Raw genomic sequence first — 10,198 nt, 5'->3', positions numbered from 1 at the left:
AAATTTAAGGCTATTCCTACAGAGCATTTGTCCTACTGAGTTCCCTTCTGAATATGGCAGAGATGGTTGGGGAAGTTGCACTATCTCTCTCAGTTGTGTACGTCCGCTTTTTGCTAATTTGTCTGGGGACGTTTTTTCTCATTGGACATTGCCATCCTCAAAAACTGACAAGTCTCCAGCCTCCCTCAGTTCCCCCTCCCAACCTCTAGAAATTCATAAAGTTGTAGCTTAGCCATATACTCCTTCATCTAAGAACAGGAAAGGTCAAAGATACAGGGCCCATGTGGGGCACATGATGACCTTTGTGGAAAGGGCTCAGGCCTTTCTCCATTTGGAGGCCTACAGACTGTCTTCTTTACTCAAGCCAACCAGGCAAGAATGAAGGGCTTCATTGTCCCTGTTAGAGTCCTGTCTGCATCTGGTTCAGTAACCAACTCAGAAGACCCAAATTTATCACCAGAGAAGAGGATCAGAAGCAATCAGTCTACCCATCTGTGTTCTGGATCACAGAGGACACCCCTTCAGTGATATCTCATCCCATCTCTCCCAACACATGTGAAATCACCACTCAGTCTTACCTATGTTAAAATACTACTATTTTCTAAAAGAAAAATTCAAAAGCTTTAAGTCACTTTTCCAAGGTATAATTCTATTGCTTAATATAAAATGCTCATCTCAAGGCAGCATTAAGAATGATAGCTAACATTTACATATTGCCTAAGATTTGGGAAGTGTTTCACATATAGTATTTCATTCAAGCCTCACAACAACCCTGAGAGGTAGGTGCTCTTACAATGACCATTTGAGAGGTCAGAAAACTGAGGCTGAGAGAAGTTAATGATAGAGCCTCACATATATTTTTTTAATTTATTTATTTGTTTGTTTGTTTATTTATTTATTTTTTTTTTAGGTTTTTGCAAGGCAAACGGGATTAAGTGGCTTGCCCAAGGCTACACAGCTAGGTAATTATTAAGTGTCTGAGGCCAGATTTGAACTCAGGTCCTCCTGACTCCAGGCCTGGTGCTCTATCCACTGTGCCACCTAGCTGCCCCTTCACATATATTTGGCACTTAATAAATGCTTGTTGAGGGGCAGCTAGGTGGCACAGTGGATAGAGCACCAGGCCTGGAGTCAGGAGGACCTGAGTTCAAATCTGGCCTCAGACACTTAATAATTACCTAGCTGTGTAGCCTTGGGCAAGCCACTTAATCCCGTTTGCCTTGCAAAAACCTAAAAAAAATGCTTGTTGATTCACCCACTAAGTGACTTATCCAGGATCACACAGTCAATAAATATTTGAAGTGAGAATGAATTCAGCCTTTCCTAACTTTTCAAGTCAGACCTCCATTGTTCCACCAGGAGACGTTTCAACTGAGAAATAATGTTTGTCCTTCATTTGCAAAGAGGACCACAACATCCAGGAGGTGATTCCATGACAAGCACATGAATTGGATTTGAGCGAGGGGATGCTGTGCTAAATCACCGTCTCACTTTCTCCTCCAGAGTCATCTGGGGCCAGTGGCCAGATATGAATTAGGATGATTGGAAATGGCCCTGGATGCAAGGCAATCAGGGTTAAGTGACTTACCCAAGGTCACCCAGCTAATAAGTGGCAAGTCTGATGCTGGATTCAAACTCCTGTCCTCTTGACTCTAAGGTCAGTGCTCTATGCATTGCATTATCTAGCTGTCCCTCAGCAGAAAAAAAAACATTGGTCTTGGCATCAGGAGAGGGACTCAGGTCCCAGGTCTTCCACTTCCTGGTCATGTGCCCTGTGGACAAGTCACCTCCCATTTCTGAACTTGGTCTTCCTTCTTCTGTAATAGGAATCATAATTCAGTTGAGTTCCACAAATATTTAGTAATCACTTCCTAGATGCATAGTACTGCTAAGCACGGGGGGGGGGGGGGGAAATATAAAGTTGGATATACTACATAACTCTCATGTTTATCAAAATGATCCACAGAAAGGATAAATATAGTGCCCTTGTGCCCCCCCCCAATTCCACAAGCCTTTATTCCATCAGCACTCTCTGAATGGTCTAAATTGGGGACCATTGCAACTACCACCTTGGGCCAGATGCTGTGCTCTTACCAGTCTGATATTTGGAATCAAACAAAGAGTGGGAGGATGAGTAGTGTTAAACTACCTTGCTGAGCTTATCCAGTGTTAAAAATCATCACTGTTTCAACCATACAGCCCAGGGTAACTACAACTAAGATGATGAAGGAATACTATCCTGTATCAAACAGTTTCTTGGAATGGAGCATGATATGCAATAGGAGAAATAGGGGGGGAAATCCTGTAATTGAATAGAAGAGAACCATCACAAGGCCAGGCATGGATGTGGTGGGATAATACTGTAATTTTTACTCAATTCACTTTGATAAATTGTACCTGGTCATACAAAAATTACCCCAAATTCAAATTTGACCATATAAAAAAGGGAGAGATGAATTGGATTCAACTGGATGATAGGTTGGTAAAATCTAATGATGAAAAAATTTTATGTAGGGCACTTATTCTATGTCCAGATGTATTTGTTATTTTTAATTGCTTATATTCTTCAAATAAGCGGTCGCAGGTTTGGAGTCAGTCACACAGTACAATGCCACAGCAGTCAAAATCTTTTTGATGCAACACAACAATGTTGTTTTGGTTTCCATATTCCATTATTCTATTTTCCTTTATCCCATTTATTAAAATTCACAAGTTAATAAACAGCATCAATGTAGGTGTGTTGCTTGGATCAAATAAAACGTCTTTCCCAATTGAATCAGAAGGTTTATTAAGTTCAACCCTCACGCCTTTTTCACCTGTTAGATATTTTACTTTAGCTCCTGCCCTCTCATCTGCATCAAAATACCACACTGTAATTGCCTACCTTGTAGCAAATGCTGTTTGCACTTCTTGAGGGTTGCATCGGTCAGACCAGAGAAAGAGCAGTCTATCAAATTTGGGTTCAATGTCAGCAAACTGGACTTTGCCTTCTGGAAAAATTCAAAGAATACCTCCACTTACCTTGGCATCCCAGTCTTTATTAAGATAATATATACACATGACGCATCTTCCATCTCCATTTGGATTATCAACATGTCGTACATAACCTATTCCATTTCCTGGATAACAAGCAACCATAGCTTTCGTCCTGCCGTTGATCTTGTAGTTGCCCAGCTTGCCGTTGCAGTGGCGGATCAGGTTGTCCATGCTGCTCATGAGGCGCCCGATGGTCTCGCAGCCCGGCTCCTTGCCTTCCATCCAGGGGATCTTGTCGCCCCGGATGTCCTTGGAGGAGTCGCTCTTCTGGCTGACCAGTTGGCCGTCGATGAACTTGCCCGTGTCGTGCAGGACCCGCACCTCCTCGTCGATCTGCTGGCCGGTCTCCTTGCCCAGGAAGTCGTCCACTACGCAGATGCCGTGCTTGTTCATGCAGGGCACGATGTACACCAGCGCCAGCTTCAGCGCCAGCAGCAGCTTCGTCTATCCGTTGGGCCTCAGCATCAGCCCCAGGCCCGGCGGGCTCAGCTGGGACTCGTCCCGGCCCGGTTTCGCCTCCGCGGCCCCACCGCCGGGCCCTGGCCGTTGCCGGCCGCGGGGGGGAGGCGCCGCCGCCGCTGGCACCGGGGCGGCCGCGTGGGGCGGCCGCGGAGGTGGGAAGCGGCGGCGCCACCCTCGTGCCCGCGGCATTGGCGGCCTCCGGGGAGGTCGCGTCCCGGCGCCGCCGCTGCTGCTGCTGCGCCGCCGCCCCCGCCGCCGCCGCCGCCGCTGTCTTGGCTTCTAGGAGGCCGGCCCCAGCGTCGCGGGGTGCGGGAAGGCCGCACCGGCTTGTCTGATTCTTACAGTTCTTCTCTTTCCTTTATCACTGTCAATTGGCATTTAAAATTGTTATTAATGCTCCCACATCTTTGTCGTTCCCTGGTCCTCTTTCTAACCTGCAGATTCTAACCACATATACAGACTTATTACAGTTTTATATAAGAGTAAATAAACTCTAAATGAAGCCTTAAGCATAACTTCCATAGATTAAAATACATGAGTTTTGTAAAAATTCATTAAGAACTTTTTTACCTATTTGCTGCTGGGCTTCTGCCACACTGAGGAATTTGACGTTGTCATATATCTATCTGACTTTCATTAAGCTTAGAGAATTGCTGTATTTTGTTTAAAGTTCTTCACTCCATTTCTTGGTCTTTTTTATCTTTGGAATTACTATCCCATGGTGCAGACTGCTTTCTTTGAAGATTAGCAGAACCAAGCTTGACCTTCTGTCTGAAAGATTATGTGATGTCTCCAGTCAAAGAAATAGGCAGATAGAGGTAAAAGAAAGACCTTTGTCCTTGGATACCTGTTAGGAGGGATGGAAGTCATTGCCTAGATGACTTTTTTTTAAACAGATAATGCTATAGAAGAGATTGTGGAACAACTTTGAGTGAGATCTCTATTATAACCTCACTTTGAGTGATACATTGGTATTCAACCAACTTTCTGGCTCCCCCTCTTACCTGAACCTGTCCTTGACAAATATTTCCTAATGTGATATAGGAGAAAGAGTACAAGATTTAAAGACACACAAGTTGTCAGTTCAAATTCTGGATCTCCTATTCACTCTCCCTTTCTGGATCTCAGTTTCCCCTCTTTAAAATGAGGCAGTTGAACTTATTTCAACATCCTTTTATAGCCATAAATTCTGTGTTCAGTCAAATGCTAAAACTGGATCCTCCTGTTAGCTCCTTAGGTCAATGCAGAAATAAATAAAAATTGCTCATGTTTAAATACCAAAATCATATGGACAAGAAAGTATTCCAAACATTTTTGGGGTCATTTCACACATGAGGCTCAGCAAGATTAAATAATTTAATGAAAGTCCAATATCAAATGTTACAGGTATCACATGAACTCAGATTCAAAATTCTGGTGCAAATTCAATAGTTACATCCAGGTAATTAATGGTGGAAAATGAGAAAGAGTTTGAACTACAAGTGGAATATTTTGCCTGAAATGCAAGGAGGACTCTTTCCTTAAACTCTATTAAACTAGCAACCATGAATTTTTCCACATTTTTTTTTAAAAATAGGAACCAGTACATAGAGCATTGGATCTGGATTCAGGAAGACCTAAATTCAAATCCAAACTCAAATGCTTACTCAGTGTGACCAAGGCATTTAACTTCAGCTTGCATGTTCCTTTATCCATAAAATGGGCATGGTAATAACACCTACCTCCTCTAGTTGCTGAGTATCAAATAAAGAAATTATTATAAATCACTTAGCTCACTACCTGGCTCATAGTAAGCCCTATATAAATGTTAACTGTTGTCATCACCATTATCATCTCTACTATCATCCTCATCATCACCTCTACCATCACCACCATAATCCTCACCATCATTATTAGCAGCAGCAGCATCCCCAAGACCAGCATCATCACTGCAATCATCATCACTGCAATCATCATCACTGCAATCATCACTATCACCAGCATCATTATCATCATCATTATTATCACCATCATCATTATATGTGATGACATATGTAAAGTGCATTTCAAGACTTAAAGCACTATACAAATGCAAGCTAATCATCTTCTTAGGATTACTACTAAAATATAAATCTTTTAAATCTTCCTTAGATTAGTTCTTCCAGGAAACAAATGCCTTATTTAAATGCATCATTAAAAAGCAATTTTAAAGAAATAAACAGCTAGTAACATTTGATACCTTTATCTGTCATCTAAGAAATATCAATTATTTTGACTCTGCTCTTCTCCATGGACTTGGATTATCACTTGCTCTCATAGCTAAAATTTGTGTAAAGAAGAGTTAGTAGAAAAATATTTGCAGATGTTTTTGAACTTCATCTCTTGCTGTCCTAATTTAATCCTTAAATGTACTAGTAATAATTTTGCTTAGTTGGGTTTGTGCAGATTGATGAAAAATGGGCTTAAAAAGCCCATTAAAACAGTTACAAGGTTCCACCTCACACCAATCAGAGTGGCTAAGATGACAAAAAGGGGAAATGATCAGTGTTGGAGAGGTTGTAGGAGGATTGAGACATTAATGCATTGGAGTTGTGAACAGATCCAACCCTTCTGGAGACCAATATGGAATTATGCCAAAAGAGCAATAAAATTGATCATACCTTTTAATTTGGCAATTCCAATACTAGGTCTATATCCAGAAGAAATCATAAAAAATGAGAAGAGTCCTACATGTTACAAAATATCCATAGTAGCTCTTTTTGTAGTGGCAAAGAATTGTAAATTGAGAGGATATCCATCAATTGGGGAATGGCTGAACAAGTCATAGTATTTGAATGTTATGGAATACTATTGTTCTATAAGAAACCATAAATGGGGGAGGCTAGGTGGTGCAGTGGATAAAGCACTGGCCCTGGAGTCAGGAGTACCTGGGTTCAAATCCAGTCCCAGACATTTAATAATTACCTAGCTGTGTGGCCTTGGGCAAGCCACTTAACCCATTTGCCTTGCAAAAATTTTTAAAAAACCCCATAAATGGTCAGATTCTAGAGAAGCATGGAATGAATTACAAGATCTGATATTGAGCAAAGGGAGCAGAACCAAGAGAACATTGTATACATTAACAACATTATTAGTTGATCAACCTTGATGGATGCAACTCCTCTCAGCAGTTTAGAGAGCTAGGACAACCCTATTAGACAATGCTAGTCCCATGCAGAGGAGGAAAAACAAAACAAAACAAAAAACACCTGCTGAATCTGATAAATGCTTCATTCACTTTTTTAAAAATTTCTCTTATATATTTCTTTCTTCTCCCATGTTTTTGTTTCTTGTCCCTTCATCCTGATTCCTCATACTGAAAATGACTGATCCATAAATATGTTTAATACAAATGTGCTTGTACACTATTCACCTGACCATTCACCATTGAGGGAAGGGGGGGTGGGAAGGGAGGGTGCAGGGAAATTATGTAACTTAAAAATATGCATATGCATATGGATGAATGTTGAAAAACTTTTGTAACATGTGTCTGGAAAAATATGATATCAATTAAAAACAAAAAAAACCCTAGGCTTTTCCTGAACTGCTTTTGTCAAACAGGGCTACTAATTCTCCATCAAATCTTTCAACCAACATCATATTGGAGATCACTGCTGCCCTTGACTGATACATTTATCTACTTGGCAAGGATATCTAGGCTTCTTGCTTAGGGCATTTCTGAGTATTTTTGATTTCCTTTAATAGCAGCTAATTTGTATCCAATCAGCTTCTTTAAGAAATGCTTATAATCTGTATTAATATCTGTTCCTTACTCTCTTTTTAGGTTTTGGTAAGTTTTTTGGCATTAGCAGTTAGTTTAAATTGAACAGCTAAGGTTTACTTCAACTACAAAGCATGCCTGGTCATTTTCATTCTTTTTCCTAGTTCAATATTATTTTGATCTTTGCCCTACAGGATCTATAGGACATCTATGCTTAGGGAGCCAGTATGGAAATTACTGATCTGAAAAGTTTAGAGCAGGCCCTGGTTACAGTGAGCAGTAGGAACCACATCAGAAGTAGGAAGTGGGGTGAGAACAAGCACAAAAAAAGATTTGTAGGAAGACAATAAATTGTTGATTCAAAATTTTACTGAGTGCTGATACTATTACTAAGTCTTGACTTCCCTTCTGCATTCTTCAAAGATCATGGAAAAATCTGTCTTGGTTCATCTTGCAAATAATGACCAGATGCCAAGAGGAGACCTCGAGAAAGGTGCTTTAAGCCTTCTCCTCCATTCTCTCCCTCCAGATTCTTAGCATCCTTGGGTGGCAGTGCTGTTCTCCCTACACCAAGCATCTGTAGACTCTGCAGAAAGGTGAGGTAGGTTTTCTTGGGAGGATGATAGGGTAGGGAAGGTGGGGAAAGAAGACAGTTCTTATTAGGCTAATATCTTATCTCAGTTCCATAAGATATTATTCATTATTACTATGTCAACTGAATGACTTCCCCAGCCCCAAAAGGGCTTTGACTACAAGACCATCATCCTGGTTATCCTGGTTTCTAAACAAAATCTCTGTAATACTTTAAAACCTAGCTTAAGAATTGCCTCCTATTCCTATGACTCCAGCTTAAAGTGATCTCCATTTGTGGGGGTCCAGCCTCCGTGGGGTCCTTGGAACCTGGAGGGATAGAGTTGGTGAAATGAGTTGAGTCAACAAAGGGGTAAAGGCAGGAGCAGGTTGGCTGACTGTCAGCTGCTTGGATTTATTTTATAGTCTCAGAATCATGTATGTATCAAGCAAGCAAGCTAAGATCATTTCCTTGGTTATAAAAGTGTACAATTTTCATCATCAATCATATAATTCATGTGGTTACAAGTTCTAATCATGTGATTACAAGTTTAATTTATAATCACATAGTTAACTGATTTCTTATCCCTACTCAGACCATGATGACCTCAACCTATCTGTTATCTTATTTATCACTACATTGCATAATTGTTAATTCATTTAAAGTTATTAATTAAGCAATTCTTTTCATGGAAAGTTTTTTATATTTTTCTGTGTATATTTTCTGTTTTTCAATACACTTCCTTAACAATCTATAGTGAGGGTCTTTATGCTTGTCCACCCATCCATTAACTCTTTCAATAACCAATTTTTCTTTCAGGCCTTGTTGGTGGAAACCACAGTTTCTGTGACTTTTTTATTCTTTCCCATGAAACTAAGGCTGCTGGAGTTCACATATCAGTCACCTGTACTAACTATTTTCTCACCATCTTTTTCATATTTTCCTATGTATGATAAAGGGGGCAAAACTATTAATTTTCCTGGAATTCTATCTGACCCATCTTGTATCTGTTTTCCCTGTATATATATTCTGACATCTCCTTGGAATTCCCAGTGTTGGGTTTTCCAGAGATTTCATAATGTTGAAGCCTTTTGTATGCCTCAGGGAGAAGCAGTCCTGTTAAATATGGACAGAGTTTGCAATCTATTTTATTCAAGAAATTTTTCTGAAATCCTTCCTTTATAGTCATTCTACTATTATGGTGAGTAAATATTGCAATCAATAATAGACCTATAAATATTGGTATGCATGGAATCCATATATATTGAAGAAGGAAATGTTCCATCAGACAGTTTGACCGCCTTGACTCTTCTTGCTGTGACTATGTCAAACAGCTTAGAGACCCTGGCTCCCAACATCCATTTAGTTGGGAATCCTTGAAGAATCTTCTGTATGTATATTCATTCTGAAGTCTCTGTAGTTTTCCTTCTGAGGGATAATAGTTGATATTTGTGAAGAGAAGTCCAACACTTGTTTGTTGTTTAAAATGATAATGTTTAAACTACTATAAAGAACAAATAACATACCTCATAGGAATGTTAAGAGGATCAAATGGGATGGTCTAAATAATATGCTTTGCACACCTTAACCTGCTATATTAATGTTAACTGTTTCAATATTAGCATTGATGTTGTTTTCCTCCCTAGAAAACAGAACCAGTTAAGTTTGCAACATCAGTAATGAAGAATTTAAGTGCTGTGTACCCAATTAATGAGATATAAAAGATGTGGGAGGGCAGTTAAGTGGAGCAGTGGATAGAGCACCAGCCCTGGATTCAGGAGTACCTGAGTTCAAATCCGGCCTCAGACACTTAATAATTACCTAGCTGTGTGGCATTGGGCAAGTCACTTAACCCCATTTGCCTTCCCAAAACACAAATAAATAAATAAATAATTTAGAAACATGTGGGATTGTATTTATTTGAATAATAGCTCACATTTTTGTAGAACTGGAAGGTTTGCAGAGGTCTGAGTGGATAGGATAGGTTTTCTTAGCACCATTTAAAAAATGAGGAAATGGGAGGAAGTGATTGGTTCAAGGACACCCATGGAACAAGCTACTGCTGATTTTTGCTATCTGCTGCCCAGGACAGATTTTTTTTTTCCATCATACTGCAGACCCTATTCTCAGGATACTTCTAGTCTCTTTGAGGCAATAAGAGCAATCATGGAACCATTACAGAATGATTAAGTACTGATGTCAGACTGCTGAGTGAAATAAGAGCTGAGGGAAAAGAAGAGTCATTGTTGGCTAGTGTTTTCAGCAAGAGCTCCTGGGAGAGGCCACACAGGTATTGTCCTTAGCGGGCTGAGTTGAGCCCTGAAGGGAGAATTAGGTAATGGTAGATCCCCTTTCATGAGAGCAAACTCTGTGCAAAATTATGCTTGACT

The 10,198-nt window shown here is 40.2% G+C and overlaps 1 pseudogene; it reads right to left on the bottom strand.

Moving 5' to 3' along the window:
- Window positions 1-2,706: 2,706 nt before the first annotated feature.
- Window positions 2,707-5,542, bottom strand: LOC141517223 (egl nine homolog 1-like; annotated as a pseudogene).
- Window positions 5,543-10,198: the final 4,656 nt, after the last annotated feature.

The sequence above is a fragment of the Macrotis lagotis genome, chromosome 3 (genome assembly GCF_037893015.1).
Source record: "Macrotis lagotis isolate mMagLag1 chromosome 3, bilby.v1.9.chrom.fasta, whole genome shotgun sequence".
In the NCBI taxonomy this organism is placed as follows: domain Eukaryota; kingdom Metazoa; phylum Chordata; class Mammalia; order Peramelemorphia; family Peramelidae; genus Macrotis; species Macrotis lagotis.
Note: the sequence above shows the minus strand (reverse complement) of the source record. Positions and strands in the feature narration are given on the sequence as shown.